The sequence below is a fragment of the Eubalaena glacialis genome, chromosome 10 (assembly GCF_028564815.1).
Source record: "Eubalaena glacialis isolate mEubGla1 chromosome 10, mEubGla1.1.hap2.+ XY, whole genome shotgun sequence".
Lineage (NCBI taxonomy): Eukaryota > Metazoa > Chordata > Mammalia > Artiodactyla > Balaenidae > Eubalaena > Eubalaena glacialis.
In genome coordinates this window covers 93,892,738-93,920,301 of record NC_083725.1, presented here as the reverse complement: position 1 = coordinate 93,920,301, position 27,564 = coordinate 93,892,738, and the positions used below count along the sequence as shown (strand labels likewise).

The 27,564-nt window shown below is 37.9% G+C and overlaps 1 long non-coding RNA gene across 1 annotated transcript; it reads right to left on the bottom strand.

The window, feature by feature from the left end:
* Positions 1-4,466: 4,466 nt before the first annotated feature.
* LOC133099501 (uncharacterized) lies at positions 4,467-27,226 on the bottom strand. Its single transcript, XR_009702342.1, has 6 exons — positions 27,082-27,226; positions 22,887-22,973; positions 9,587-9,641; positions 8,582-8,635; positions 7,606-7,747; positions 4,467-4,521 (listed from the first exon to the last, which is right to left on the bottom strand). It is a non-coding gene; the product is annotated as an uncharacterized LOC133099501 (long non-coding RNA).
* Between the last annotated feature and the right edge of the window lie 338 nt (positions 27,227-27,564).

Here is a 27,564-nt window from a genome sequence, read left to right as displayed (position 1 = left end):
TCTATCCAAGCAGCTGCTAAGGTATTCTAGACTTCCTGCATTAGGGAAGGGAAAATACAGCTAATGAGTCAGGTTTTTGCAGAAGTCTTGGCATAGCTGGTAGATTTGGAAGAATACATAATCGGTCAAAGTTGGATTTTTCCTCCAGTCCAGAGTTGATAAAGGGCTGGGGAAAGAAAAGCGCATAAGAGGGAAAGTACAAAGTGTAAGTTTTGGCAGGGTCCCAACATGATGCCATCAAGGGGACAAAATAACAGACTCTCCTAAGTTTTGTGATCTGAGGGCAGAAGGGACTTTTGCACCCTTTTTCTGTGTAGGGTTAAGCAAAGGAGCAAATGGGTAGAAAAGCCCTCCAGTCAATATTGGCAGGGACAGTAAAATAGAAATGGCTGAGTATATTAGTTTCATATTGCTGCCTTAATGAATTACCACAAACTTAGTGACTTAAATCAACACAAATTTCTTCTTTTACAGTTACAGAGCTCAGAGTTTCAAAGAGGGTCTCAATAGGCTAAAATCAAGGTGTTTGCAGGACTGCATTTCTTTCTGAAGGCTCTCAAGTCTCTTCCAGCTTCCGGAGGCTGCCTGCCTTCCTTTACTTGTGGTCCCTTTCCTCCATTTTCAAAGCCAGCAATGGCCAGTCAAGTCTTTCTCACACTGAATCACTAATGCCGACTATTCTACCTCCCTCTTCCATATTTAAGGACTTTTATGATTACACTAAGCCTCTGAATAATCCAGGATAATCTCCCTATTTTAAGTTCAACTGATTGACAACCTTATTCCTCCTGCAACCTTAATTCCCTTTTGATATGAAACAACATAAATACAGATTCTGGGGATTCAGACAGGGACGTCTTCAGGAAGCCATTATTCTGCCAACCACAGCTGTGCTGTTTGTGATGACTGACACAACGCCACTGTTGTGGAGTGTCTAAGGTATCACAGGGAACAGCAAAGTGTTTCTTCCTCATACACTTGAGAATAGCATGGACATGGCATGGGGTAGGTACTGGAGGTCCTCCAGAGAGACTGGAGGTGCCCAGAGAGGTTGTACTGTCAAACTGAGGAGAATATAGCAGGATATTTATACAACGGACCAGGGACTAGGAATGAAAAACCAGATACCATGTTCATTTCAGTGGCTTCCAGCACAGAAAGATGGCGGCCAAGAAACAGATGCCTTTTTTCTCCTGACTCCAATGACTTTATGATACATAGTGCCTTGATGCCCCTACCTTCCCCCTGTAAACTTGAATGCAACCTCAGGGAGAAAAGAAATGGGAAACCTCAAATTAACTGAGTTTCCCTAGAATTGACTAAGACCAATTTTCCACTATCAATAGATTGGGGGCTCTACATATAAATTAGGTACATTTGTAGGGGCATAAAAGGCATATTTCACATTTGAGTTTATTGTCTGATATTTAATGCACATTAAACTTTCAACACTTTTTAAATTAGAATGAGCATTTTTGCTTTCTTTTGTAAAACCATTGTGTGTGTGTGTTCTCACCTGTGCTTGTACTTCTTCTCACATTCAAACTTTAGAGACAAAGATCTGGGGTGACAGACCCCAGAGCAGAACCCTGTGTCCCATGGTGTCATTATCTCCTTCCCCGTTTCATTTCAAAATGGATTACTTTACCAAAGAAGAGATTTTCCCCTTCAACATATATTTCTATTTCTAGTCCCCTTGGGTTATCTTAGAATGGTAAAGTTGAGACCTTCCCTCTCAGAAAAAAAATTTTTTTCAAAACCACTGCCTTTCCCAGAGCTCACGTGAAAGAACTTCTTTAAAGGACCGTATTTTGCCATCCACATGGAATTTTGCCTTAAGAAATGTCAGGGGAGAAGATAATCATGGCTATGATTATCTGCTAGGAGTTTTATACATTCACTCTAATTCCCACAACAATAGTTAAAATAGATATTATTATCCCCAATTTACTTATGAGAAAATTGAGATCCATAAAGGCACCTCACTTATGCAAGGTGCCTTAGCTTAGGTCCCCCCTAAAGCGGAGCCTGATACAAAGGCTTATGTGCGGGTAGTTTATTTGGGAAGTGAGCCAGGGAACCAGGCTGAGGGACACCAGGAATGGGACAGGGAAGAAGGAAAAGCCAATACAAGGATGCATTATGAAGTCAGCCACCTCCAAAGGGGACAGAGCTTGACTCAGCAGGGCCCTTCCAAGGAGGTCTGTGAGTGTGTCATAGAACTGTGCACCTGGGTTTGGAAAGGAAGAAGAATTTATCATTTTCTACCCTGACAGGTCAGGGTGGTCCCACAGGTGCTAGCTCCTGTGCCCTTCTAGTTTTGCATATACAAAGCCAAGAGTATTCCCATGGGTGCCCCACAGCTAAGCCCTAGGGTAAGAAGCTAGAGATATGGGTGGAGTGCGGCAACGCACTGTCCTGTTTCACCTATGCAAAGCTGGCTGAAGCCTGTGCAAAGTGGCCAGGACAGCAGTGGCTAAACAAGAGGTGGGGCTGGGAAGATGTGAAATGATACACAGAGGTGGCTAATACTCAAGGTCATAAGGCTATTCAATACTTGAAATCAGGCCTGCATGACTGCAAGACCTGGATGCCTTACATAATTCAGATGAGTGCCCAAGAAGAGATTTGGCTTTGTGTTACTAAAGCATGAGTTTATTACCCTTGGCAATTAGACAAGGGTCTGGTATTGATTTTACACTATATCAGAAGTGGACCATTATACAGTCACTCTTGGTATATCTGAGGGCATGAATTCTTCCCCCATTAACCTCAAAAATGGGTCTGAAAACAAATACGTTAAATATAGGATTCCAGAACAGCTCTATCAAGCAAAAAATAAGGTGAGCCACATGTGCAATTTAAAATTTTTCAGTAGCCACATGAAAAAGTGAAAAAAGAAACAAGTGAAATTAATTTTCATAATCTATTTTATTTAACCCACTGTTTTCAAAGTATTATTGTTTCAACATGTAATCAATAAAAAATGATTGTTGAGATATTTTCCATTCTTTTTCTGTGATACTAAGTCTTCAAAATCTAGTGTGCATTTCACACTGCCAAGTACACCTCAGTTCGGACTAGCTATACTTCAAGTGTTCAATAGCTAACAGGTAGCTAGTGTTACCATTTTGGAGAGTGCAGCTGTAGGACATTTTCCACTTGCGAACTGAAGGAGAAGGCAGAGCCATTGCACATTTCTTTGGGTGAGACAGAGTAGGGAGGATTTCCATTGACTCTTCTGACATTATGACTTTGGTCTATATGATTTCTCTCTGAAATAAACAAAATGTCAAATTGACAATGTTCATGGCCAGAAGTGATTAGAAGAGTAATTTGAAGACAAAACAAAGCCATATCTGAATCTAATATTTCAGGCTTTATTTCTTCTGTTCACTTGCCTTTAAACTGCAGGACAGGTAATTTTTAACTTAGAAAAAAAAAATAAAGACAGTTTTAAGCATTCAAGCATACAGCAAGTGATGAACAATATAAGATTGTGATTCTAAAGGTGAGTTACAAACAAGGTATCCTAGTCCACCTGAATTATGATATGCAAATTTCTTTGCCTTTACTCCTATAGAAAGTATATTTTTTTATCTTCATGGGTTTATATTTCACATAAGGCACATGTATAATTTACACAAAGTCTCATAAAACATTTGGCATATGTAGGTATTATAAATATAGTGGTTAAAAGCACAAGATTTATTCCTTAGAAAACTAAAAATAGAGTTACCATATGATCCAGCAATCCCACTCCTGGGCATATATCTGGACAAAACTCTAATTTGAAAAGATACATGCACCCCAATGTTCATAGCAGCACTATTTACAATAGCCAAGACATGGAAACAATCTAAATGTTCACTGACAGATGAATGGATAAAGAAGATGTGATATATATATATCTATATACCTCTCTATATATAGATATAGATATAGATATACACAGTAGACCATTACTCAGCCATAAAAAAGAATGAAATAATGCCATTTAAAGCAACATGGATGGACCTAGAGATGATCATACTAAGTGAAGTAAGTCAGACAGAGAAAGACAAATACTATATGATATCACTTATATGTGGAATCTTAAAAAATGATACAAATAAACTTATTTACAAAACAGAAATAGACTCACAGACATAGAAAACAAACTTATGGTTACCAAAGGGGAAAGGTGGGGAGGGATAAATTAGGAATTTGGGATTAACATATACACACTACTATATACTACTGTATAGCACAGGGAACTATATTCAATATTCTGTAATCACCTATAATGGAAAACAGTCTGAAAAAGAATATATATACATATACACGCACGCATATATATATATATATAAAAACCTTAATCACTTTGCTGTATACCTGAAACATTGTCAATCAACTATACTCCAATTTTTTTAAAAAGCCAAGATTTAGAGATGAATCTGGGTTCAAACCCCAGCTTTACCACTTACTCTGTGTAACTCTGAGCCAATTACTTCACCTCTTTGAGCCTCGATTTTATCCTCTCTGAAATGGAGATAACAATACCTGTGTTATAGGGGTATAGTAAGAATTAAACAGCATAGGGTATGTTAGCAACAGTACCTGGTGTGTGGTTAACACTCAGTAAATGGCAGCTTTTACTATTAGTGAACAAAAATCTAACAATGAGGCAGACTGTAGAATGCTCACCTTGCCTTCAGCATTTCTCACAGTCTATCAGGTAAACATTTGTAACCCATGTATGGAGCCATGAATTACTGTGAGTGCCACTAAACTCTAGGTGTTCAGAAATTTGCCAACAAAAGGGGCATTTTCTCAATGTTAGGCAAATTGTTCATAAAAATCCACAGGCTTAAAGCAACGTAGCTGGGAAGATTTTTTTTTTCCTGTTCTTTTGTCTCTTAATCCCCACACTGTGGCCTGATTCCCATAACAGCTGAAATTAGCACTTTAATTTCCACATTATCTCCTTTATATTACAGATGAATAATGTGCTAGAATAAAAGGGGGCATCTTAGGGGGAATTACCAAAGATGAAAAAAAGTATTATGCTTCTTCCTGAACAGTCCTTTTATATCCTGCACTGAATTATCACTGGACTACATCTCCAGCCATTTAGTCTAGAGCCAAATCAGAAGCTATCCCTCGGGGAGACAGAAATCTCCTGAGATAAACTTCCTGCATTACTCGCCCCACATCTTCTTTTCACTACCCACTTCAAGCCAAGTGGTTTAAGCACACTTGTCTTTGAACAAAATGCTCTAGATTGCATGGTCCTAAGGATAATAACAGCTAAAATTTATTCAAACATTGCTTATGAGCCGAGTATTGTGCTAAACACAGGCATTAGCTCATTTAATCAACCCTATGAGGTACCTGGCAGATGCAGAAGTGGAAGTTAACAGAAGTGTAATAGCTTGTGCCAAGTCACACAGCTAGTCAGAGGTAGAACCGGGATTCCAAGTGAAACCCTTTGACCCCCGTGCCCACACCCGGTAACAGGGCACAAAACACAAAGGAGACTCAAGACTTGTACAACATACCAGCAAGTTCTGCTGCCTCTACTTCCAAAACCTGTGGCCGGTCCACTCACTCTTCTCCATCTTCACCAACCTCACCGTAGTGTAAGCCACCATCGTCTGCTGCCTGGAGAACCGCAAAGCTTCAACTAGTCTCTTTGCTTCCATTCGTACCCTCCTACAACCCGTGTTCCACACAGCCGCCAAGTGAACATTTTAGGCTGTAAACAGACTTTCTTCTAATTTTGCTCCCCTGCGTGAAGCTCTCCACTGGCTTCTCCATCCCTATTCGAATAAATCCGAAGTCCTGACCATGGTCTTTAAAACCACATACCGTCTGCCGACCTCCTCACTTCATCTTCTCCTCTCCTGCTCATTCATCACATTGTCCTTTTTATTTTTCCTCAAGAATGTCAAGTTCATTCTCTCTTTAGGGCCATTGCACCTGCCGTTCCCTCTGCTTGTCACACTTAGGCCTCGCATCCTCACATAGCTGAATACTCCTTGCCATCGGACCATCAGTTCAAAGGTCACCTCCTGAGAGAGACTTTTCCTCAACTCCCACACTAAAGCCATCTCCTCCATTCTCCACTTCCCCATATGCTCTTCACGCGACCCTGTGTTACCTCCTTCACAGCACATCTCTATATAAAATCATCTGGTACTTACTTGTTAACTTCCTCGTTCCCTACCTCCCCTCTGTCGCTAGCCAAATATAAAGTTCCATAAAGCAGAGACCTGTCTGTCCTATACACTACTCCGTCTGCTGGGCCTAGAATACGACCTGGCACATAATAGGCATTTACTCAGTAAAAAACGTGTATGGAGTAAAAATATGGATGAATTATGTAATTAATGATGTGACAGAAAGCACATAGTTCTCTGAAGTCCTCCTATGTATATAGGTATATGTATAACTTTACATATATAAAAGTTTGCTGTACACCTGAAACTAACAACATTGTAAATCAACTATACTCCAATAAAAAATTTTTTTTAATTCTAAAAAAATCAATATGGTGGTGAGAAATGGGATATAGGGATATAGACAGAGAAGCTATAAACAGTAAACTTCAAAAAGAAATAGAGAATCGGACAAAATGTGGTTTAGGTTGTTGACACTCTTCCCAGGCCTCCTATTGTATCTCTGCCACAGTACTTTATCATTTCCGTTCTTCTTTTCACTTCTCTTGAACAAAAAGTTTTGAGAGCTTATATACCAGGTACTGTGCTAGGTACTTGGCTGCATAAATACATAAGGAATTCTAAGGGGGAGCTCAAGGTGTTCACCCAAATAATAATGATACAAGTGCCCTTTTTGTGGTTTATAAGAAGTGTTTTTGAACAATGGAACATTAAATAATTATTAAGAAAAATCTAAAGGTTTTTAGTAGCAGGGGAAATAATTATACAATGAAAGTTTTTGTGAAAATATGACATCTCAAATATTAAAAACATGCACTGAAAATTACTACTGATAATTTTGATGAAGAAAACAATAATTACTAATTCCCTTTCCCTCTCCCTCTCCCTCTTCTTCTTCTCCTGGTTCTAAATCAGTCAGCTTAGGTTCACTGATGTTTTAAGAAGAAACGATCCCCAAATTTCATTTGTAGTTCATCTTCACGTCCACCATGGGGTTAGACACAGCACTGGTCCACGTTCTCTTCTTTCTTATCCATGACTAAAGGATAAGCCTCTACCTGGAACATGCCAGTCTCAAGCCAGAGGTCAAAACAAATGGTTTTCTCTTGAAAGTGATGCATGCCATTTCCCTCACCTTTCATTGGTCTAAGCAAGCCACATGGCCATGCCCTATGTTCGTGATGAGGAACTGCATTCCTCCCATAAGGAGAGGCCCCAAATATTTAAAAATATTTTAAAAATCTACCACAAGTTCTCCTGTATTTTCCAAATTTTCTGCAATGAGTGAATATAATATTTGTTAAAAGAAAAATATCAGAGCCTTTGACTTTTAAGTAATTTTACTTCTCTTTAAATAGAAGTGCATTTAGCTGCAAATAATAGAAAATTTGACTTTCAATGGTTTAAAAAGGAAAGCCTTATTCTCTCACATAATAAGAAGTACCTGTGTGAGGTTAGGTGGCTTCAAGCATTGGTTCAGCAACTCAGTCATATTAGAGCCAACTTCTTGTCAGTTCTCTTGAATTTTCCCTCATGTTTGCAGCCCATTTCACACATGGCTGCTGCTACTGCTACAGACCTAACATCTTCAATGAAGAAAAGAGGAAAAAGAGGTAAGAAAAGCAGTAGCCACACAAGTCCCTGTAGCAGGAAAGCAAAGGTTTCCTCAGAATTTCATTCAGCTGACTTGCCCTCATAGCCTATTGGTCAGAAATGAGTCACATGACTGCTCCCAGCTATAGTGAAGTTTGGGAAAGTGGGAAACAGTATCGTTGTGATTGGCTTAGAGAAATCATGATCTTTCCTGTGGCTTGGCATATTGCTGCTTTAAGCAAAATCTGGGTTATGTTAGCAAAGAGGAGTTGGGGACAGAATATTGGCTGGCTGTCTGCCACAGAAGCCAAGAGAAGGTGGAATTTGTTCTGATAAGTGAAGTACGTAGACATCTTAGCTAGACCTGGAAAGACAATAGAATTATGCCCCATAAAGTAGAAGAACACTATTTCATAAAAGAGGTATGGCATGAGCCCCAGTAAAAAGGTGGTTTGGAAATGTCAACTAGTTCATCTGATATAACTAGAGTATACAGTGTGGAATTGCCAAGAGAAAGTAGAAGCTGGGGAGACAGGAAAGAGCCAAATGATGAATAATAATAATAGTTTGCATTAATTGGATGTTTACTATAGATCAGGTACTTTTACTCCTATTGTTTCATTTAATTTTTCTCAACTCCATGAGTGATCTTATTCCCCCCATTTTACATACGAGGTTAAGTAACCTGCTCAAGGTCACATAGCTAATAAGGGGTAGAGTTAGGATTTAACTTGGTCTACGCTGTAGTGATTAAGAGCACAGCTCTGGAGTCAGCCTTCCTGGAGCCCACATCCCCATCCTCACTTCATTTACACCCTGATACCTACCTCACTTCCTCCTACAGTGTCCTCCAGGGAAATGTTTTGTAAGCATTCCAGGGCCTGGAAAAGGGAAGATTAATAGAGAGACTGAATCATGCAAGAAGATGCTTCTCCTTGTCTGTACCTCTCAAATCACAGCAAAAGGGAGACTGTTAGTAAGTTCAAAATGTTTGCTCCGCCCCCCCCCAGCCAATTTACATTATCTGACATAAACAAGAAGGCATATGAGCCAATGGCTGGGCTATAACTCACCCACTATCAGAGAGGAGATGAGCTTAACAATACGGCTTCCCAGAAACATCTTTCAAGCACCAGTTCAGCTGCTTAAAAATTATTGCCTGAAACACTAATAAATACTGGCGATCCAGACAATATACTTCATACCAACTTTAACCATGATGTAATTTCTTTTGGCTTCCACTTTCTTCATCCAGATCCATAAGATTTCTTTATAAAAATCTTACTTCTTACCCCACCACTTTTTTTTAAAGCAAAAGACATATATACATGATTAAAATCCATAAAATAAAAAATGTGTGAATATTCAAATTGTCACTTCTAAAACATAAACATTTTCAGTGTTCTACCTTATTTTAGGGTGTCATAGGTCAGTGTTCTTAATTGGGCACTATGGTGTTGGCATCCTTGGCCACCAATAGCCTTCCCCAACCATGTGACAATCAAAAAAATAAATAAAGCCCCACACATGTTTCCAAGCATCGCCTCCGGAGACATTTTTCCCTCTCTTTCCTTCTACCCTCTTAAGAAACACTGGTTGAGATGCAACAGAACTAGGAAAGTAATTTGGTTCTATCTATCTATTCATGGGAAATGAATTGATTTCCATACCTGTAAAACGATGTACCTACTTTATTGTATAGATTAAATGAAACATGTAAAACACAATGCTTGATACATACTAAAGTACATAGGCCCATCCAAGTGAATATGCTAGCTTGAACTAAACATAGCATCTAAACTTTTTTTCCTCTCTCCCCAGGAAATACTTACACAGGTGAATAGAGTTTTAATTCACTGTTCATTCTGCATCACCATATTCTTGCTCCTGTTTATTTAAGAAATTAGATGAGTTGAAGCAATATTTTTAAAAAATTGAATATAGCTGTATGATAGGTGTAAAGTAAGATACATAGAAATAATAGTGGAAGAGAGGGCAAAGTCCATTCTGGAAAAGGTGAGAATTATAGATCAGTCATGTCATAGGGTCCCAGGAAGTTCTGTTCCCTTGATTTATAGACTTATAGATTTAAAAATTATCTTATAGGATTTCTTATAGAGAGCCTTCCTTCAATGAGTGGGAAGTTAAACCAGAGAATCCAAAAGGTTCATCCAATTTCTAAATACCTGTTGAAAATTCTGTGATTTGATCAACCTGATTTCTAGCACTAAAGACATGAATGACTTTCAATTCCTCTAACCTTGAGCATTCCTTCATGTATTGTAATGACTGTACACAATAGCCTAAAAGTGAACCACTATTCCTAAGTTGATGACTCTTTGGGAACAAAATATGGCTTCTACCCACTCAGTTACATATACATACTCAAAGACATATAAATATTTTTGTCACAGAGATTTAACTAAGCAGACAATATGCAGGGGCATTTACCAAAGCCTAGCTCCTTTCCCAAAGTGATGAAAATAAAGAAAACAAAGGGATTTTTTAAACACCTTGTTAAATATGCTAATTTTACTGGAGATTTCAGTTTTGTACAAAACTATTCCAGGAGCTAAAAGATATCCTTAACAGAGAAATTCACTTTGCTGGATATTTCCTATTCCTCTTCCAAGATATTCCCCATCCTGCTCTGGATCCTGGGAGGCAAAGCTTTATAGACTGTGTCAACTGGGTTCTTGGCTCTCTGTGTTCCATTTGGGTTTAACCAACAGGAGAGAACAGCAGGAGATGGGTGGATTGGAGGAAGATGAGAGGGAAGTATTTCTTCTGGCTCCCTCATTGTGTAGTCAGGGAATGTTGGCTGTATTCCTCAACCAAATGCCACAGATTTTACCTGGCAGCCCTCACATTTGGCTGTATCTAGTCTCTCTACATCCTAATAACCATTTCCCTCCTTTTACCCTTTTAGGTGTGGCTAAGCAATATTTTAAAAAAATTGAATATAGCTGTATGATTGGTGTAAAGTAAGATACATAGAAATAATAGTGGAAGAGAGGGAAAAGTCCATTCTGGAAAGGTGAGAATTACAGATTAGTCACGTCATAGGGTCATATTAGCTCCCCACTGTTACCAGCCCTTGAAGATTACACCTTTCCTTGTTGGTTTCCCCAAACTCTGTAATATGTCCTTTATTAAACACTCCTCAGTTAGCCAGTTTTGAGTATGTCATCCATTTCCTGCTGGAACTCTGACTGATACATTCACCTTGGAAACTGGATAAAGTCTTTTCATAACTACAGTGCTGGGTCATTTGGAGCACAATAGTTCCAAGTGCTAGTGTGAGAGTCCAAATGCCTGGGTTGAAATTATGACTCAACCCTTCCTACCACGTGATCTTGAACAAATTTCTTAACTTCTACATCTCAGTTTCCTCACCTATAAAACAGAATGGATACTAGTAGAAACTACCTCATGGTGCTATTTTGAGGATTAAAATAGCTAGAAAGATGCCTGGCACATAGTAAGTGCTTACAAATGTTGACTACTTTTATTATGTCTTCATATACTCTGTATTACTCTTGGTAGTAGGCACAACATTTGTGCATTACTATTAACTAAACTCCAGACTTCCTTTGGATTTTGCCAGTTTTTCCACTAATGTCATTTTGAGTTTTTTAAGAAAAAAACTAATAAAAGGGGAAAAAAACTCCAGCAACTGATTGAGAAAAAAATAACACAAATAAACAACAATGTTAATTTAAGATAATTAAAATAGAGATTTTTAAAAAATGCATAAGATTAATCTTTTTGGCAAAGACTCTTGCCCACTACAATTTCTGGCTTTCCTTACAGTTATGTGTAGCCCTGTGACCAATTTCTCCCCCAGTGCAAAGGGAGTGGTATCTACATATGTAACTTTGGGGCCTGGGTTTTAAATTAAGATCTTGGGCCTCCCCCTTCAAGTCTTTCTTCCCTTTTCTCCCAATGAGAACAGTGGCCTAATGAAAGGCAGAGCACTTGCCTGGTCCTTAAACGACCCCGAGGAGCATCATTCAACCACCTGTTTGAGCCATTCACATGGTAAATATTACATAAGAGAGAAATAAACAACTCTATCCCTTTCATTTATAATTTTAAAAATGGATTTTTAGCCAACTAGAAATAAAAGGGAATTTTCTTAACCTGATAAGGGAATATCTAACAAAAGCCTACAGCAAACTTCCTACTTAATAGTAAAAGTTTAAAAGCATTCTCATTAATGTAAATAATGAGATAAGGACACCAACCATTTTCACTACTATTCAGCCTTGTACTAGAGACTTTGACACTACAACAAGGCAAGAAAAGGAAATATGGTCTATAAGACTTAGACAGGAATACACAAAATTGTCATTATTTGCAATACTATGGATTTGTTTACACAGAGAATAGAATAAAACTATGATTATTAAAATGTATGAGAATGTGGTAATTTTTCTGGATACAAAAATCCATAGCGTTCCTGTAACCAACCATTAAGTAGTTTCAAACAATTGGACTTCCATATAGAAAAAAATTAAATTAAATTTTTAAATTACGCATGCCAAAAAATTAATTTCAGATTGATCAGATACCTACAAGGAAAAATAAAACTATCAGAAGAAGGTATATGAAAATAGCTAACTTTATGAACTCAAGGTAAAGATGTACTTTATAGGCAATATACCAAAACATCAAGGCATAAAGGAAAATTTTGATAAATCAACTTCTGTTTATCGCTTCTGTCACTTACTGTCCATCAAAAGATGCCCAAAGTAAAAGGAAATGATAAACCACAGACAGGTAGAATATACTCACGATGCACATAACTAACCAAGAATTGATATGAGAATACACAAATCACTTCAAGGAAATATGGAAAAGATAAATAATCCAGTGGAAAAAATAGGAGGCTATTACGAATAGACAATTCACAGAAGAAATAAAAATGGCAAATAAACTTATGAAAAGATGCTTAATGCAGAGAAAGAGGGAGAATATTATTCTCCCTATATATTAAACCCACCATCAGAATTTTTTAAATGTTAATTTTCTGTCATCATACCTTCAGATTTTTTTAAATGTAAAAAACCTAAGCCATTACTGATAAACCTGAAGTCCCCTTCATTTCCTCTCTAGTACTATCTGGTTCCCAGATTCACCTCGGAGCAATAACAATCACACAGTGTGTATGTATAGTCCAGTCCATGTTTTTATACATATATTTTAGATATAAACATTGTTGTGTTGTTTTCAGAATGTACTTTTGAATGAAATTTTTTTTTTCAAAAAGTGAAACTAGAAGCGGTCAGAGCCTGACATTCAATCCCTGAATAAGCCTGACTTTAAAACCCACACTTTTCCCATTAAGAATGATCATGCGGTACTTTCGAAACAATGAAAACCTCCTTCTGGATCTCAGAACCAGACTGTTGTCCTGGGTGCCAAAGCTCTAGGGCTTTCCTGGCTGGGATGGGTGGAACATGAGGCAGAGCGGAGCCGTGGATGAATTGGGGTCTCTAAGAGCTGGAAGTGCAACCCTTGTGAAAACCCCTCAGAGAAATCCAAGCTTTAAGACCTGGAAAGACTAACAATAAACCTGCAACTCATCAGAGGCAGAACATAAAGCTGGGTAGCAGGACCAAGAGTCCAACATCAGTAGAGATGGTGGTCAAAAGAGGAACTTGCAGCAAATGAGAGCACTGTCTCAGGGCCTCTGGCCTTTGTAAATTATAGACATATGATATCACCAAGTCCAGCTGGCTTAAAGGCCCAGGGAAGGAACCAACATTTTCCCTCCTGAAATTAATGATTTATGGCTATGGAAGACTTTTTTTCTCCCTTCATGTCAAGATTAAAAGAAAATACATCTTTCCATCCCTACCCACCCCCCTTTTCCCTGTCATCCCCTGGCTTAAGAAGAAGCAGATAATAGGGCCCCAAGGCAGAGTAAAGGACAGGAAGTAATCCCACCCATTTTTGCCCTCTCCAAGAAAAAGTTGCTATCGTAATGGTGGGAGCACAAGCCTGTCTCAGCTTTTTGATGAATAAAAGGGTCATAGAAAACCAACCTCACTGTGGGGCCTGCCGATGGATGCTTGACTGAGGAAGAAAGACGAGCAGGTGAAAGTGGCTTGCAAGGGGGTCAAAAAAGTTGATATAAAAAATAAGACAGAATCCTAGGAGCACAGTAAAATTCTTCAGCTTTCATAACCCCGCCACAATCGTGTCAGATTCACTGGGTCAATTAGCTGCCTACTCTATCTTCCTCTACTGTTAATAATGGGCAATATCCTCTCCCTTTAAAGAATGAAAATGAGGGATTAGTGGTTATAGTAAGCTATCATTAAAAGCACATGAATTCCTAAAAGCCTCTGAAAATAAATTAGTCTTCACATTACCATCTGCAACAATTTCACCTCAGCTAGTGATCCCATTAGCCCTGTGCACTGTAAATAGGAGAGGGTTTGGATATTACTTAAGGAAAGTTCTCCAAGGGAATCAAGTGGTTGCAGAGATCAAAAAGAGAAATTCCAAAGATGGCATCTGTACTCTCACATCGCTCCAGAGCCAGGACCCCAGTGCCACGCGAGGCACACCTACTGAGCCATCTCTCAAAGGTGAAGACAGACTCTCTGGTACAAGTCATCAATAAAATTTCAGGATGACTGAAAACAAGAAGGGAATCTGCACATTCAGATTTAAGGATAACCCACTATCATTTTATCTGCAGATCTCCGCTTTCCAATAAACCAGGACAAGTTTGAAACCATTCTCTGGACCGCTCGGCAGCATCACGTGCTGCTAACACTGCCCCCTTTTGGAATTTATCTTTTCCCCTGGTGTACTGGGTTGGAGAGTGTCCCTCTAAAATTTACGTATACCCCAAACCTTGAAATGTGACTTCATTTGAAAATAGGTTCTTTGCATATGTAATTAGTTAAGATGAGGTCATACCAGAGTAGAGGGGACCCTTAATCCAATACGACTGGTGTCCTTATAAGAAGAGAAGAAGAGACACAGAGACAGAGCCATATAGGGGAGAACGCCATGTGACAACAGAGGTAGAGATAGGAGTGATGCATCTACAAGCCAAGGAACACCAAGGATTGCTGGCAATACCAAAGGCTAAGAAACAGGCATGAACATTCTCTCTCTGAACCCCTAAGAAGGAACCGATTTCTGCCAACACCTTGATTTCAGACTTCTGGCCTCCTGAACTATGAGAGAATACACTCTCGTTGTTTTAAGCCACCCAGTTGCTGCGATTGCAGCCCCTGGAAAATAATACACCTGGCTTCTGTAATGCCACATTCTTTGGTGTCACACACTGTCTAACCACTAAACTACCTGACCCTCAAATGATAAGAGTTTCTCCAGCCTCTGTCCTAGGCACCTTCGTTTTCTTTCTCTAATCTCCCCGCAGCTGACCTCATCACTTTTCATGACTTCCATTACAACCATCATACAGTTGACTCGTACTGGATGTTGAGTTATATTAGTTCTTTCCATATTTTGCATATTAATCCCTTATCGGATATATTGTTTGCAAACAACTTCTCCCATTCAGTAGGTGGTCTTTCCGTTTTGTTGATAGTTTCCTTCACTGTGCAAAAGCTTTTTTACTTTGATGTAGTCCCAGTTGTTTATATTTTCTTTTGTTTCCCTTGACAGAGACACATCCAAAAAAATATTACTAAGACCTGATGTCAAAGAGTGAACGGCCTATGTTTGTTCTAGAAGTTTTATTGTTTCAGGTCTTACGTTTAAGTCTTTAATTCATTTTAAATTTATTTTTTGTGCATGGTATGAGAAAGTAGTCCAATTTGATTCTGTTGGGTATTTATCCAAGAAAAATGAAAACACTAACTTGAAAAGATATATGCACCCCTATGTTCATTGCAGCATTATTTATAATAGCCAAGATATGGAAGCAACATAAGTGCCCATCAATAGATGAATGGATTAAGAAGATGTGATATATATATATATATATATATACATACATACATACATATATATAATGGAATATTATTCAGACATAAAAAAGAATGAAATCTTGCCATTTGTGACAACATGGATGGACCTAGAGGGTATTATGCTAAGTGAAATAAGTCAGACAGAGAAAGATAAATACTGTATCATTTTATTTATATATGGAATCTAAAAAACAAAACAAATGAATGAACATAACAAAACAGAAACAGAGTCATAGGTAGAGAATAAACAGGTGGCTGCCAAAGGGGCGGAGTGTAGGGGAAGGAGAGAAGTAGGTGAGGGAGATTAAGAGGTACAAACTTCCAGTTGCAAAATAAATGAGTCACAGGTATGAAATGTACAGTGTGGGGAATACAGTCAATAATTATGTAATATCTTTGTATGGTGACAGATCATAACTAGACTTACCATGGTAATCGTTTAGAAATGTATAGAAGTAACAGATCACTATGTTGTGTAACAGGAATTAACATGGTGTTGTAGGTCAGTTATACTTCAAAAACAAACAAACAAACAAACTCATAGAAAAAGAGATCAGATTTGTGCTTGCCAGAGGACGAGGCAGGGGAAGAGGGAACTGGATGAAGGTGGTCAAAAGGTACAAACTTCTAGTTATAAGATAAATAAATACTCGGGATGAAATGCACAACATGAAAAATATAAGTAACACTGCAATATGTTACATATGAAACTAAATCCTAAGAGTTCTCATCACAAGTAAAAATTTTTTTTCTATTTCTTAATTTTGAATCTGTATGAGGTGAGGGATGCTTGCTAAACTTCTTATGGTAATAATTTCATGATGTATGTTAGTCAAATCCTTATGCTGTACACTTAAACTTACACAGTGTAAGTTTACACAACGTCAATCATATCTCAATAAAACTGGAAGGAAAAAAAAATGTCTTAATATGTTTGACAGCCATGAGCTAGAAATTTCTTTACCTCTACAGGGCTTCTGGGTCTAAAGCCAAAGCTGAGTCAGCAGACACCCATGCAGGAATGTCATTTCTACAGAAAGCAGCTGTACTCGAAATTTGAAAAACTCTTACCTTTTGTTCATACTACAAGAGTGTAAATTTTAAAATTTGGATTCTATTTTTTTTACCTCCTAATTTAATTTTTAAAGGCATGACAACTTTCATATTGATAAGTTTTTCACAACTACGAAAGCATTACAGAGATTTTTTTTCCTACCCTAAAGGTCAAATGTCTTACTGGACACGGAATAATATTAGACAGTTGCAACTGTACAACACTTTTAAGAAAAAAACTCATGAAGAAGTTGAAAATATGAAGACAGGCCAAGGTGAACGGTGGGGATAAGATTTGATCAGATATTGAGGGAGATCAGATATCCAGGGTGGGATTTCTTGCTAAAGTGACTTAGCAAGATTCTTGCTACCACTGGGTAATGTAAAGAGGAACACAGAATTCCAAACATTGAAGCCTCCATGAGAATAGGATTTGGAGGAGACTGACAAAGCTTGGTCAAAGAGGTAATATTGTCATTTGAAACATACACGTCTAAGTCAAATGCAGAATACTAAGGAAAGATTGGCAGTACTTTGCTAAAATCTCAAGAAAACCACAAATGCCACTGTGAGCATTCAGTGATATCAAATGTTATACATTCACCTTTGGTTTATCTTTAGATATTTTTATGGAAAGTTTTTTTCCTGCCTTTCTGAAAGGTTCTATGAGTCTTAAGTAATTAAAAGCTGATTAATCATAAAAAAAAACTATCATCTCTCCGTGATGAGTTAATTTGTCCACTGTGCTTGCTTTGAAATGTCTATTTTCAGTGTAATGATGAAATTATGCACCTTTCCTCATTAAATCCTGGCATCATATCAAAATTAAATGTGTTGAGCCTGACAAAGTGGAAAATTCTATTGGAGTTCACTTTTTTACATTAAATATTATACATATGGTGATTTTTTTAAAAACTGACTTTTTTTCACATATTTATGAAAGCTTTTGAAGTGTCCAAGAAAGAGCTCTGAATAGGAATTGAGACACTCAGTCTCCACCCTGCCTATGCCACTAACTAGTTGGCTGGCCTTAGAGCCTCTTCACGTATAATAATGATTAAAAGAGTACATTTCCTACCTCCGTACTTGGAAGGGTTGCTATGACACTCCAAGAACATAACATGTGTGGAAGAGTTTAAAGAGTTAAAGTTCTATGCAAATACAAGGAATAATTATTGTTACTATTTTTTATCAAGATTTTTTAAGAAGACAAAGCATTAACACCAAGTTCATAGATACAGTGAACAGATTGGTGGTTGTCAGAAGCTGGGGTGAGGGGTGGGTGAAACGGGTGACGGAGGTTAAAATAAAATGATTAAGTCCTGGGGATGTAACGTACAGCATGGTGACTATAGCTAACAATACTGTGCTGTGTATTTGAAAGCTGCTAAGAGAGTAGATATTAAATTCTCTAATCACAAAAAAATAAAATTCGTACCAATATTAAAAAAAAGGAAGACAGAGCATTACATGGAGAACAAGAAGAGCAAGGCAGGCACAATCTACAAAATATGGATGAATCATAGTTAATTAATAAAAGGTTTCAAGTTATTGATGGATCACAGTTAATTAGTGGTCATCATCACAACCATCAGTGATCACCAGTATGCAAAATATGAAACACTTCCAAATAACTGAATAATTGCCGTAATAAAGGCAAAATATCCAGATGTTGGAAACCATCAAGTGAATGATTTAGAATAATTTAGACTTGTCTAAAAGGAAATGAAAAGCCAAAGTAAAAAGGATTCATATCACTGCTGATAGCATAAATCAGCATAACCTTTCTGCAGTGAAGTGTGACTATGCATGTTAGGAGACTTCAGAATGGACAGAACCTTGTACACAGGAATTATGTTTTTAGAAGCTTCACCTAAACACATAATCAGGGATATGTTCAGAGTTATGTACAATAACTCACAAAGTGGAAACCACAAGGAGATTCTGCTTCATACCCAGTAGGATGGCTATTATCCAAAAACAAACAAACAGAAAACAGTAAGTGTAATAAGTGTTGGCAAGGATATGGAAAAAATGGAATCCTTGTGTATTCCACGGAGTAAAAAAGTAAAATGTGGCAAACAGTACGGAAGTTTCTCAAAAAACAAAACATAAAATTACTCTATAATCCAGAAATTCCATTTCCATTCATACACCTAAAAGCGTTGGAAGCAAAGGCTTGGAATAGATACTTGTATACCAATGTTCATAGCAGCATTATTCACAGTAGCTAAAAAGGGGAAACAACTCAAACATTCATCAATGAATGAATGGGTAAACAGAATGTGGTATAGACATACAATGGAATATTATTTAGCTTTGAAAAGGAATTAGATTCTGATATATGCTGTAACTTGGGTGAACCAGAAAACACTATGCTAAGTGAAATCAGACACAAAGGAATAAATATTCAATCAAAGTATGATTCCACACATATGAGGTACCTAGAACAGTGAAATTTAGAGACAGAAGGTAGAATAGTGGCTACCAAGGGCTGGGGGAGGGAATTATTGTTTAATGAGTATAGAGTTTCAGTTTGGGATGATAAAATATATCTGGAGATATATTTAGGTGATGGCTGCGCAACAATGTGAATGTACTTAAGGCCACAGAACTACGCAATTAAAAATGTTAAATGGTAAATTGTATGTTATGTGTATTTACCATAATAAAAAAGGGGGGCAAGAAAACTCACAAAGGTTTACACCGTAGCATTCTTTATGCTAGTGAAAACAGGAAATAATTTACTGACCTACAATAGGGATTGAATTAATAGGAGTTGTATATATAGTATACAGATTCAATGGTATACTACGCAACCACTGAAAATCATGTATATGTTCCAAAAAGACTTGTACAAGAATGTTTCCAGCAGCTTTACTCAAAATAGCAAAAAACTGGGAAATAACTCAAATGTTTATTAACTGGAGAATGGAAAACCTAACCAAATTGTGGTATATTCATATATCTCATGAAGTTCCACTCAGCAATAAAAAAGATGGAACTATGTGTAGCACCATGAACAAATTACAAAAGCATTATGTTGAGGAAAATATGCCAAACCTAAAAGACTACAAACTGTATGATTCTATTTAAATAAGCTCAAGGACAGGTAAAACTAAACATGAGTTATCTTTGAGGTAATGTTAAGAACTCACTGGAAGGAGGAATAGTTCTCTGTCTGGATTGTGTTGATTATGTGGTTGTATACATTTGTAAAACTCATCAAATTGTACAGTGCATTGTAAGATTTACTTTAATAAACTTATTGAGAAGGAATGTGCATTTATGTGGAATAATTTTCATAGTATGCTCCTGAAGGTAAAACAGAGACAATAAAATCAATAGATGCTTCATGATGCTGGAAGGAGAGAGAGAGGGAGGGAGGGAGGGAAGTAAGGGAGGGAGGAAGACTAAAGGACATAAAAGTGTGATAAGCATGGCAAATTTGGGGTGGAAGAAATTTGAGTCACTCTTTCCCTTTCTATTTTCTGTGTTTTTGAAGTTTTCCACATTACGCGTTGATGATATTTTTGAAGAGAACAAAACAAATTTTTAAAAGTATGAAATGACCCCCCAAAAAGTGTGAGTTTAGGAAGATAGTCAGATTTTTCTTATAATTCAACTACGTATTCAGTATATATTCAATACTGGCTTTTTTCAAGATTGTTTGTTGGAACAAAATTCAAAACATGAGTTAGCCTACATTTCTGCAAACTTTGGTGTCATAGGCAGAGGGTAAGATTATTCAAGATATGTTAATAAGCTTTAAAAAAATTAACTGGGTGTCACCCTACTACAATTTTCCAACATGATGCATAATTTGGGAAGTGCAACTTTCTGTTAGAACAAAGAGGAGAGATGCAGATGATCTTTGAGAGAAGGGTTGGTTTTTGTGTTTTGAGGAGACTTGTTTTCAAGGCTAGATTTGGGTTCTGCTTTAGGAAAAAATCCAATGAAACAACAATAAATTTTTTAAAACTATCATGGTATCTTCAAAATGGATTTACAATATGACATATATGGGAAAGGAAAAAAAGCTCACGAAATTGAATATTGGTTCCCTGAAATCTATATATCTGATAATGTGGTGGTTAGCCATGTCAGAAATCAATTTTCCCCTTCATCTTGAGAAAATTCAATTTAAATGTCTTTTTTGGTTTCCCATGTTTAGAATTTTGAAAAGTAGATTAAACAGAACAAATATCTCTATTGACTTTTTTTCTAGAACTTGAAGTAATTTGATGTGAGTGTCCAGGTTATATATAATATGCCACTGTTTGCGTCATCTCCTAAAGCAGAGATGGAAAGAAGCATTTAGATTTTTCCATATTAAGCATGATGAATTTTAATATTCCAAAGGTTGTTTGCGATAATTTAGTCTAGGGTAAAGGAAGAGGTTTTCATCTCAGATGTTACCTCTACTGTATTGATGGCGTTTCCTGGATTGCTAGACCAAAAGAGATTCAGAAGCTACATCCAAGCTGAACAGGACATAGCTGAATGGGCTATAACTGATTATCAAACTCTGACCTGGTCATGGAAAGGGAGAGTGGTAGTAAGCATGCCAAAAATTTGCTGTCCCAGCTTTAGTCTAACTCACTGATTTTACAAAGGAAGAAAACAAGGCCCAAAGAGTTGAATTTACTGATTCATAAAATGGATGAAATGCCCGATAGAGTCCATTCTTTTCAGCATCTTCCTCCACTGTTAATGCCTATTCTTCATTAGGTTTACGAGCTCGTAAAATTTATCTCCCTTTCCCATTATCCCCATATTATTTCCTTCTTTTTACCTCTACCACCACTTGAAGGTTATCACTCCTATCTCTTCTCTGGAAGGCACTGAAATATAGCTATTGGCATCTCATCTCTTCAGAACTCAAGGTGTCAATTATTTAAAACTGAAAAAAATTCATCATTGTCACACAATTGTTAGATTGAGTCCCCACAATTATAGACATTCTTTAATTACAGCCTATTTGAACCAAACCTTGTTCATTTTTTTGGCTTGAGTATTTATCAATATTTGGGGGAGTATGGCCCATGGAAGATTGAGGGGAAGATATTTTTTAGACAGAGAAGTTTGATTAAATTGTCTAGACTTGACTATCCTTCAACAGAAGGTTTCCAACTTGCCTGTCATCATTTCTGCTGTCCATCCAAAATATATTTCAATCCTTTAGATTACAACTTTGAGACTTGGTCCCACTCCCCCTTATCCTCTTCTGCCTGTTTCTCCATATCCTAACCATTAATGTTAGCTGTATTTTTTTTTTAATGAAGGTAAAGTTCTTCAAAGATGAAGAAGCCAAATCATGTAAGGAAAGCATGTCTGTAAAATCTCTATATGGACACTGAAATTCTCAAAGATAATGATAGAATTTATATATAAAAAGGAAAAGATGATCCAAGTACCCCACAACCTAGTAGCTAAAAACCACAATTATTTATTATCTAGCTCATGTTCTGTGAGTTGGCTGAGATGACAGGGACAGCCAAAAAGGCTGGGGCAGCTCTTCTAGTCTAGGTGGAATCAGCTGACTTTTGTCGTTGGTTGGCAGCTCTGCTGGGGATGGATGGTCTAGAACGGCCTCACTCACTTGTCTGTGGGTGAGACAGTTGACAGAGGCTTTATTACCTATGGAGAATGAACAGGAGATGAGAAGTTGCCAGCAGAGAAGGGAAGAGTGTGGTAAAGACAGGGAATGGGCTCTCATGGGATTTGGAAGTGACAGTGAGAATGTCCCCTCTGTGTCCTCGCTCCATAGTTCTTGGAGTAACTCACAGAGAGTGGTCTCCACTTAAGACAGCTACAAAGGAAGTAAGATCCTCAGGGAAGAACAGCGTTTCCATTAAGAGAGGAGGAAACTGTAACATGTAGATAAACAATAATGAACTGTGGACTCCTGGACACACTGTGGGAAGAGTTGAGAGAAGGAGAGGAAGAGAGTGACTAATAGGAGGGCAGTAGAAGGACAGAGGCGTTTAGGTATTAGAACATGAAAGAAAATATTTGCGGTGGTATCTAAAGATGACAGGGGTAAGAGGCAAGAAATAAACAAACCTCAAGGCTCTTAGCAGAAATTTGACCAAGGGGCAATTTTCAGACTGACACTGACCTTGGCCCCCATGTTTACAGAACCTCTGCATCTTCCTACACGAAGCTCCAGATATCACTGTGGGTCAGGGTGGTAGAGTTGCCAGATCTAGCAAAGAAAATACAAGATGTCCAATAAAATCAGAATCTGACATAAATATGGAATACATTTTTTAGTATAAGTATGTCTCATGCAACACTTGGGCCATATTTTTACTAAAACATTATTCTTATTTGTCTGACATTCAGAGTTAACTGTGCACCCTGTATTTTACCTGGCAACCCTGGGGTGAGGGAAGGAAATGGAGCAGGTGCTGAGCAGGACTGATCACAGCTATCACCCCTGGCAGCTAGTTAGGACAGAACCCGATCTAGAACCACCAAGTCCTGTGACTTCTAGTTGGGTGCCCTTCCCTGCTTCCATTTACCAGAGAGGTTTTCTTTTTCTTCTCTCCACCTCCACCCCGACCTCACCTCTCTCCCATTCGTCCCATCAACACTCCCACATTTTCTTCCTTCCCTTTTCTTAGCCTTCAGATCTCCTGGTGCCAAATCGCGGCTCTCCCCTCCTCTCCACCATTCTCTGACCTTGCCAGTCAATTTCATGCTCCTTCTAAAATGAGCATTTCTACTCCACCATCCACATGTGCAGATTTTTGTCTCCAGAAGAAGGGGAGGGGTAAAATTGCCATCTACTATAAATAGGAAGAAGGGGTACTCCTTCAATCACACCCTCAATCCCCAACCCTGATGCCAATGCTGAAAGAATATGTCCCTAATTTTGCAAATCAGGAATGAAGGTGACACCCACTAAGAAACATCAAATAAAACATTTAAATGTATTTAGATTTCATATCCTCAAGTTGAGGAAAGTTATAATATAACTGATTATGGAAACCCGCAGGGTTTGTAGGAAAGGCTTCTTCTTTTAGGAAGCAGTGAATAAATAGCAAAATGAAGTACTTAAAATTGGTTTACAATACACCTCAGCACAGAGCCAATAAATTAATAAAATCTGATAAGTTTTCAGATCCCTTGAGGGGCGAAATGCAGCTTGCAACACAGCGAATTTGCAGCAATATCACCAAACAGGGAAAGTTAATTTTTTCATTCCCTATGTGGCAAGGTCTAGCTAATTTTTCACTGCCAGCCCCCCTTTTAAAAAATATATAGTTCTTAGTACACAATGCTTAATCGTGATTTTCACATCATTCTTTTTTTTTCCAATTGTTTTCGAGGAATTCCAACTTACAAACGAGGTGAACAGCAGATGACTTTTATCTTTTTTACTCAAGTATTTTCAGTGCACTCAGTAATCAGTGGGGTAACTTATTCTGGTGTTAGGCAGGGAATTGCATACCCAGCTCCTATTACTGTTCATAAATTATTGTTCCCATATGCACCATCCTGAAAATGTACCTCAATGGGCTTTGTTTGGGCTGTGTATACTCCTGTCATCAGTGGTGGTAGGAATCTCACCAGAAATCTGGAAAAGACCAATTAAAAGGCAAATCCACTCTTCCCAGTCCAATAACACTGACCAAAGCAACTGAACATAAGGAGATAAATGTGAATTATTTTCCATGTTTTGCATAATTGTTGTAAATTTTAAAATACATTTCAGCATTGAACACAACATAATGTCCCCTGGAGAGTTCTGCTTACAAACCTTTTTAAAGGTACAATGATCTCAGATATTTTGCATTAAGGCAGTTCTGATGGTTGGTGCTTCAATGGCCACAAAATTAAGTAATAACAAAGAACTCCCATCTTTATTTAGAGCACAAATCAAACACTTTGACACAGCTAAGAGCCATCACATAATGCCACAGTAGGACATTTTAGTTAACTCCCTTGTCTGATTAAATAATGTTACTATATGGTTATTGATGATTTCCAGGATCTCAACTTGGGAGTGGTCCCATCTCACAGAGGCCCATAGGGGCATCCTATAAAGGTCTGTAGAATAAGACAGTCTTCAATTTATTGGCTTTTGAGTACACTGGATGGAGTAGGACACCATCCCTATCCTAAGCAGCTCCCAATCAAGTGAGGGAGCTTGAAAAATGCATCTAGAGCAAAAAGGATAAAGATGCCTGGAGTACAGAGGACTCCAGTAAAAGAGGCACATGTGACCCAGGTTTTCTTTTTTTCTTTTTTCCCCTCTTTTAGGAGCACTGATCTTAATTACTATTTATAATTTATTTATAATTTGAAAATATTTCAAATGTTTTTCCTTTTGTTTTATTTACAAAAATTTTCTTTTCTTCACAGATAAAGATTTCTTTCAGAAGGGATGTCTTCAGTAAAATAGCTACCACTTCAGTACAAAACAAAACAAAATAATCTCATGACACAATAACATACAATGGTTGGTCAAATAAAAATAAACACCCTAGATGAAAAATGAAACAGAGTTGTCACTCACATGGAGGAAAAGTGAGATAGTTCTGTAATAGTAGCAAACCTGATGATCTAAAATATGCTGCCAGATTCTTGAGCAGTTTGCTTCTATCTCCGTATCTATTTTACCTTTATTAGGGAAGTTGATGAAGCCTTTGATGTTCCAAAAATGCAATATGGGATGAATTAAACATCATTTTCACAGTCATGTGTGCAGATTTGGACTTGAGATTTTTTTTTTAACTCAGCCGACCAGTGTCCAAAGCACTTCTTATTATTAACATCTTCTCCCACCAATTTCTTTCCCAGCCTGATACCTCATCCGGATTAAGGGACTCGTAGCAGGGACAACTTTTTTAAAATGATGTTTTGCTTAAAGCATCTGTTTATGTTTCACCAAAACAAATAAAGTCAGGAATATGGTGTTTTAGAAACAAAGAAAACAACCAAGATTAGAGGAAAGTTAACTGTTCCCTCGGGAGAAACCCTGGTGGTTAAACTGATTCATCAGCAACAATACAGAAATTGTTTTAATGGTGTTTTGAACATCTTATTCTGGAAAAAGTAATACCCAGCCTCACAAACACAAAGGTTGAAATCTAAGGCTATCCATTTGGAAGACTGACAATAATTGAGAGCGATATTTCATAAAGTCTGTTAAAGCCAGTAGGGTGAGCATATAGACACTTAATGAAGTACCTTCCTCCTATCAAATATTTTTCATGCTAAACTGGTTAATACCACTGAGAACAATTAATAATGATTCAGGAAGGGGAGAGAGGTTTACTTTTTAGGGCTGGGTTCTTTGGGCAAAAACCATACTTCAAAGCTTATTTAATAACAATTGAAGAGAAATCACACAGGAAACAAAACCAAAGTCTTCTGTCTATAGATGAACAGAAGGGCACCTATGGAGTTTATCTCAGCTTTCTCTTCTCAATTAAAAATACAACATTCCTGGGACTTCTCTGGCAGTCCGGTGGTTAAGACTCCATGCTCCCAGTGCAGGGGACACGGGTTTCATCCCGGGTCGGGGAACTAAGATCCCACATGCCGTGCGGAGCAGCCAAAATAAATAAAATAGAGTAAAATTAAAAAAAAATACAACATTCCATTCTTTCTGTTTTTATTTCCCAGGATCAATTTAAAATTTTAACTCTCCTAAATATTCTTTTGAAGGGTAGGGAGAAGTCCTTTCTTCACAGAGTGAAATCTGTGGCAGCTTTTCTCTGTCCTTCAAAAACTGTAGTCATTAAATGCACAGTGCCATCACTAGACTACGTCAGAGAAACTTCAAGATTTGTCACAGCAGCAAACTCCATCATGAGCACGGGAAGGTATAAACAGGGCAGGATCCACCTCAGGCAGAACATCCATATTAGAGGCTTTAAATTTTTTTTTCTCCCTTCGCCCAAACTACAGATTAGTGTCCTTCTATTAAAGGCTTTGGTTTGCCTTGATAAAGGCTGTTTGTTACAGCCCGTGTTGGGGGCAGAAGTTCTTTAGTAAAACTTGTCATTATTTATGTACCAGAAAGGAAAACCTTGTCTATTAAATTAATTAGAATGTGACCTGAAAAGGAATATTTTTGATCAGTGAAAACAGAAGTCTTCGGGGAAAGGGGAAAAAAGGCAGAAAGGTTCATAACACAGAGCTGCATTGTTTGCAGAAAGCCTGCTGCTTCCTTTATGCCTAGCTGAACCATGCCAGGAGCCCTCTTGAATTTCTACAAGAATACAGTTTCAGATCATCTGCATTCAGGGCCAGAGTCATGGCCCTGGAACCGATAATTGCCTCTGACAGGATTTAATTACCTTCTCTAGGACCTTTTCTCTGTTTGATTGGAGACCACCCCCTGCCTCCGATCAAATCAGACAGTAATAACACGCTGAAGCGCAGCAGCCAATCACGAGTCAAGTCTCAACAGTGACCTTGCTGAGTCGAAGCTGATTGGTGGTGTCAGCCTTGTCAACGGTGTCAGGGAACCGTCAGACAAGAAAGAGCGAGGGGGGAGCTGAGGAGAGCGAGGGGAGATAAGAGAACAGCATTAATGCTAATGGAGGTTGTCAGCATTCAAGACTCCAGGCCGCCTTACAAGCGGCCTTGCACAAAAACAAAAATATGAGAGAACTCATACAAGTCAAAATATTCAGAAGGGGAACATTTGCGCTTCTCCAATTTGGGGAATCTCTATTCAAGGTATATAATTCACATGCAATTCAGATCCAGAGACATACACACGCGCTTGATGTGACAGAATAATTTTCATGAGAAGAAAAAGCCCCACAAAACTTAGC